Consider the following 6965-nt stretch of genomic DNA (forward strand, 5'->3'; position numbering starts at 1 on the left):
TGGTGGTGGAGGGGAGAAGTAGTATTGTCCCGACGAAGACGGTGGCGGTGGCGACGAGTAGACGTAGGAAGGGGTCACCGGTGGCGAAGGTGGTGGTGGGCAGTTTGATGAGGAGGGGGTGGTTGTGGGTGGTTTAGGTGGCGGTGGGAGGACCGGTGTCGGTATGGACTCCCCGCCGCCTGCTGTGGGTGGTGGTAGACAAGGGTAAGGGCATACATAATCTTGTAATGACTTTTGTGGAAATATTGTTATTAATATTAAGATGATCAAAATGTAAGGAAATGTTTTGGAAGAAGAATTTGTTGATATATTGGTCATGTAACTCATATTGTATGAAGAAATATGACTAAAGAAAGTGAGGATTAAGATTGAATGGTAAGGAAAAGAAGAAATATAAGAAGATGAAAAGAGTTGGTGGAATTTAGGAAGTGAAAGCCGCCTATAAGGGAAGGTAGTGGACCAATTTATGTAGGGTACCCCGGAAAAGATAGGACATTATATTATGGGTGGGAGAGGTGAATTATTATTTGGAAACTTTGGAAGCAACATTGATATGTATATAATTTATTATAAGTTTATAACAATTTTCAATTGTCATAACTTTTATATATGTAAATTAGGATAGCTTTACTTTGTTTTTTATCTTCTCTTTTTTACTTTTGTATGTTCTTTTTAAAAGTGAAGATAGAAAAAAAAAAAAAAAAAAAAAAAAAAAAAAAAAAAAAAAAAAAAAAAATCTTGTAGTGATGACTTTGTGGTAACTACTCTTAGTGTATATTATTGATTTGATTACACTTGGACTAATTATGTTTCATCTATGTATAATTGGTGTACATTGGAACCAAAATCTTTTTTTGTCGTAATTAATAAATTTGATAAGTGTAATAAAGAAGATAAAATAATTTAATGCAATAAAAATTGTTCTATCATATTTAGTACGAAGTACCAAGATATAATGAGGAATCCTATAGGTAATTTGTAATAGTTTAATTACTTACGGACATAACAAAGTTGAGAACTTATGACATAAGTCATTAAGCTTTTTTTTTGGTGCAAAAGTCGTTTAGGGTTTGTTAATGTTCTAAGATCATTTTAAGTGTACTGTTATGTTAGCTATTGTGCACGTTCATCAACTTGGTCCTTTTGGATTGAGCTTTAGTCGGACAATAATTTTTAGTACCTTTGATAGCCATGGTTTTCTCATTATTAATTTTATAGTATATTAACTTAACAATCAAGTTTTCTATCCCCCATTTAAGGGATTAACTAAAGGGAAATGTTAGTAGTTCTAAACTCCTAATGTTCTGGTGTGGAACATTGACTAGAGTGATAATAAATGAATTTAATCAACAAGTTGTTAAGTATATATATTCTAGTTAGATGCATGTTCTAAGGCTTGAATTATCGTTACCTAAGCATTTAAAGACAAGAGTAAGTTATAAAAAAATGAGAGTAACAACAAGAAAGTAGAGAGAAAGAGACAGAAGAGATATGAAAGGGACTCTCTTGGAGGTATCTTATTATGGCCTCTTAGAAAGAAATAAAGCAACTCTATAATTATTGTCAAGACTATTATTGAGTCATTATTATTGGTGAATTGAGTTTATTAAATGGCATAATAAAGCATAGGCACTTATATTCCCATTTTATTCCACTTTTACACTTGTGTGAGAAAAAAGTAGATGGTGACTAGTAATCTAGTACTAGCCTTAATAATTAATTTGTTTCTCGTATTTTCTACAATAATATTAACTAGAGATGTTACTAAAATAAGCGTTGTGTGTGATTAAATTTCATTTCTTCTAGCTATATATTTTTTTTTCTTATGGTCTTCAATATTGACTATATATCATTTGATAATGTCTATGAAATTATGAATGTAGTTTTTGGGTTATTGTCTTTAAAGGTGTCAAAAATTAATGATCCAATTTAAAATAACCCAGTATAATTCAAAGTGACACAATTTAAAACATGATATATATAAACGCAATACTTTGGCATATACTTGTATATGAAATGAGTCAAATGACTCTAGTACTCAACTCAATCCAAACTTAACTGATGACTCATGTGAACGTTTTTAAGTCTTTAATTATCTTCTTATAAGGGGTCTTTTCGTAATTTTTATATTTAAATGACTAGATATTAACTTTATCAATTACTATTGCTAAACTTTTTTTAATCATGTTACCATGCTTGATGAATTGCAGTAGTACATTATTAGAATCAAATTAAATACTGAAAGTGATAAAAGGATTGGGTTGAAATATGACAAACTACCACCATTATTCTCCTTTGTATTTGTTCTAACGTGGCATGCAGAATTACAGGTTACTTGCTAACTTACTATACTTAGTGAACAAGTGTTGATGAGACGTTTGTTATATTATCGTTTATATACAAATGGGATTAGGAAGGGAAATTTATCACTTATCTCTTGTTTTGTTCAATTGAAGAGGAATATTTAAAGCATTCAAGACAATTACATGATCACTTTTCTGCAACTTGGTATATGGCCATACATACTATTGAGGATATATTTTGTGGGATATTTTGGTAGTTATCTTTTATATTGTTTCCTTATTCCTAGTTATCTAAGTTAAGGTAATTTTAGGATTAGCATTGTATATATATTGGTGTTGATTGATTAATGAAAGCTAAGCCGTAAGTTTATACTAATTCTACACATACAATTACTATGCTAGTCAGTGTAACGTTATAATCAATCAATTCAATACCATGTTTTATAGTAAGGAAGAAAATTCAACATGCGCATGGAATTTGCTTTCCACCACTTAACGTACTCTTTATAATATTTAACTAGAGGACAATAATTTATTTGAACATGGAAATGACAAGAAAGAGTAACATTATTATAAAGCTAGCTAATTGTATGGGTTGATCTTGACTCTTGACTCTTGACTCGTTATAATAATTTAAACCGCCCTCTCAATTCATCACTCTCACTATCGATCTTTGTATATATTGAGCCACTTGTAGGACAATTCTAAAATTTACTCGTGACTCTTCTACTTTTATGTAGGTAGATTGGGATTTGGAAAAAGATTAGCCTCTATGATTTCCATCATCTTTTTTTTTTTTTTTTTTTTTTTAAGATTTCCATCATCTTATTACCAAGATAAATGGTGATAATTAATTATTGAGCTATATACATTCTTAGTCACTTGCTTTGCAATAATCAATTATGAAAATTAGGGTGTGAGCATTATGAAGGCCAAGCAAGTTACCAACGTGGAAGTGGGAGGAGGTCAGTCTCGACAACAAGAACTACAAATATATATACTTCATCGGTCCTTTTTATTTCTACGCACATATTTTTTGTTGTTACCAACTTAATTTGTTGGGTTCCAATATTTTTTTGTATTTTTCTTTAAACTTCGACTCTAACTTCATTTTTCGCTTTACTTTTTCATATACTTTTCAGAACATACCGTATTTTAAAAATAAAAAAATATAAAAAAAAATCTTAATCATAGGGACATATATATAAACCAATAACATAAAGCTTTTCTACTTTCTAAGCTATTCTATTTTGTAATTTTGAAAAGATAGTTTGAGTTCTTAAATATCCAATTATCAATTCCTAATTTCCTATGTAATGTCTTAATCCCGGCTAAAGTCATATTTCCATATCAAACGTTCCACTCCCCTTTAATTGACTTTGGGTTACATGTTTCCCTCTAAATGGACTATGGAGTTGCATGTCGAACAAGTAATCCATTTTATAGATTATATATATTATCCCCAATCCTCTTGAACCCTTAGAAAATTACACAAACTTTCTTGTTTTAGTAAGACATTTAACCACTTATTAATAAAACAACCTATTTCCAATTATTAAACCCAAGGTATATTGTATATATATACCATCATCATCATACAGTTAGAATATGTCATTCTCAAGTAATATATAAAGTTTCGCTATCATATGATGTTGCTATGAGGTATTGGTTAGATGGGGTGAAGACCAATCTTCGTGTAAATTAAATTAAACTAACGTCAATATATAATAAAATAACATGTTAGGTTAGATGAACACATTTGTTTATGTGATAACTCCTTAAGTTAGTAGATTTTTCATCAAACAGCCTTAATTTCCCAAAAAATCGGCCTTAACGTTCCAAATTATCTTGGTCGTTATGAGCAAAAAAAAAAGTTATGCTATAACCATTATGAACCTGACAATTCAACATGTCCTCATTCTCATTACTATGTTCGCTTAAATAAGCTTAACAAAGTACGAAGCACTCCCTCCGTCCCGTAATTTTGTACTTGTATTTCTTTTTGGGTGTCCCAAAATGTTATGCCTGTTTCTTAAAATAGCTCATAATCATTACTTACTTTTTTTTATCTTTCCTATACAAAATATACATATGCCCAAAAAATCATTACTTACTTTTTTTTTCATACAATATTCTCTACTTTTTATTATTCCAATATAATATTCTCTACTTTTTATCTTTCGAATAAAATATTCCCCTACTTTCACTATTCTTCTTAATTACCGTGTTTTTTGAGAAATAGGCATGAAATTATGGGGCGGAGGGAGTATATAAATAATTCATAGACTCAACTTTTCTCTTGTTACAAAAGACAAGATAATATGTTGAAGTATATCCTATCAAATAACACATAAAAGTGTCCCACATTGAGAAAAGAAGAGAGAGTCAAACACTTTATAAGGCTAAGGGGTTACTCCTATAACCATATGGTTTTGGGATAAAACTTCGTTTGGACTTATGAAGTAGACTCTCTCTCTTAATTTGCGGGAGCGGCCGAAACCCGTATTTAACATAATAAAAGCTAACCTTTAGGTTAGGCTCACCTTTTAGGAAGAGTTAGTTGGTGTACCTTAAGAACCCAACCCAACCAAGATAAAAATATTGAAAAAAAACTTGGAAGTTATTATAATTCATTATGGTATAGGGAATTATAAAGTAATAAATTACATCTTACTCAAAGGCAAAATAGATAAAATGATTCATATTTATCATACAAGTATGATCACCTCCAATAGTGTAACTATACCAAACATCATAAAACCACTCATAAAACCCTTAATAACTTTTGGACCACCTGAGTAGGTATACCCCGTCACATACAAATTGCTTCCCGGAGTATTGTCGTAGTATCTTGGTGGTGGTGGTGGCGACAGCTGACTCATGCAAGGGATGCACGGCGGCTCCTTCGGAGGTGGTGGCGGTGGTGGATCACATGGTGGAGGTGGTGGTGGGGGACATGGTGGGGGTGGAGGTGGGGGACATTCGGGAAGCGGGGGAGGTGGTGGAGGAAGGTATTCAGGGCAAGTGTCACACTTGATACTTGGGTTTGGTAATGGTGTGTTTGAAGTGAATTCATCGGTGGCTTTGCATGAAATTGTGGTTAAAAAGAGTACAAAAAAATTGATGCACAATTTCTTGAGGATTGAAGTCATGATCTTTGTTTTACATTGGGAAGTAGAAAGAAAACTCTAAGAAGGAAAAGAAAATGGGGAGTTGTTTTTGGGTGTATGTGATTTGTTAGGATGTTGTAACGTATCAAAATGTCCAAAATTTATAGTAGTGTGACTAAGGTCAAGTCATGTATATTGGTCGTAAATTAATGGCCATTTTGGTATTAGGTATTCTTTTGGAGTTTTTTAGGGAGGGTGGTGGAAAGAAATTTACAAGGATTATGGATAGAAATTTACATATATGTAGGAAGTGGATGTTATTGCTATGAACTATAGTGACAACTAAATTGTTAACAAATAATCTGTAATTCGCTAGCCTATGAAACATAAGTGTTAATAAGGCCATATTCAGTTCACGTGACATTTACACTTGTATGTGGTTTGATTATCATAGATACTATTTGAAACTAGAAAAAATTGGTTAACAATAATATTGAATATTATTATCAATATACTTCCTCCATTTCTTTTTAGTTGACACGTTTCTTTAGTCAAGTTTGCCAATGCACAAACACGACCATTAATATCTTTAATTACCGATAAGCAAAAATTATGAAAATTTGATATTTTGAAAATATATATCGTGACGAATCTAACATGATCTTACTTGACTATATTTTTTATTATGTATAAAGCACAAAACACGGTGAAAGGAGAGAGTGTGTATAATGCTAAAGCCAAAACGTGTCAACTAAAAAAACGGAGGTAGTATAAACTAATTTTTACTAATTGAAACTTTTTTTTATTAGAATTGAAACTAATTTTTACATATTAAGATTGTTAATTATTTAATTAATTATTACAAGAAATAACTATTTTTTAGTAATTAAAACTAAATATTTCAGGTATAAATGTGGTCAATAGCACATACAAGTTGTAATCTTATTTTATACTCCATACTACATGACTATGGAGTAATACATTTTTATATATTGCAAAAAGATAAGAATAAAGCTTGTATACTCTAGCAATTCTCTTTTTTTTTTCCTACCTTTTTTTTTTAGATGACTTCCCCCCCCCCCCCTACCTTAGTGTACTCATAAGTCGTATATTTCATATTATTATCAACTAACTGATCTATTTGGGTCAACTAAACATCCTACCTAATAACACTAATTTAGGAGAAGACGAATTAATAAAAGATGTTTTGGTAGCGTAGTAGCGTGTTCTTCGTCAATGGAAGATTGGGAAGGCGACTTGGGGTCAAGCTGTATTAGTGTATTGCCTTGGATAATATAATATAATGGTTTAATGGTTGCATCCGTGTATAATTACGTAATAATCAATTAGAGAGTGAGTGTGTTATTTCTATTTTTTGCTGTACATTTTTTCTAGGTTATTACATAGATGCGATAGAGCTTCTTGTGATAGAAATATGTGTAGGTCGGACGTTTTAGGAAACTAAGCTTTCCGAAGAAAATAATTACAAATTTGGTTGCGTGGCAAAAGTATTTACAAAAATAAGCTTCTGGGGTAAATCGCTGCCTCGGGC

The sequence above is a fragment of the Chenopodium quinoa genome, unplaced genomic scaffold (assembly GCF_001683475.1).
Source record: "Chenopodium quinoa cultivar QQ74 unplaced genomic scaffold, ASM168347v1, whole genome shotgun sequence".
NCBI classification, from domain to species: domain Eukaryota; kingdom Viridiplantae; phylum Streptophyta; class Magnoliopsida; order Caryophyllales; family Amaranthaceae; genus Chenopodium; species Chenopodium quinoa.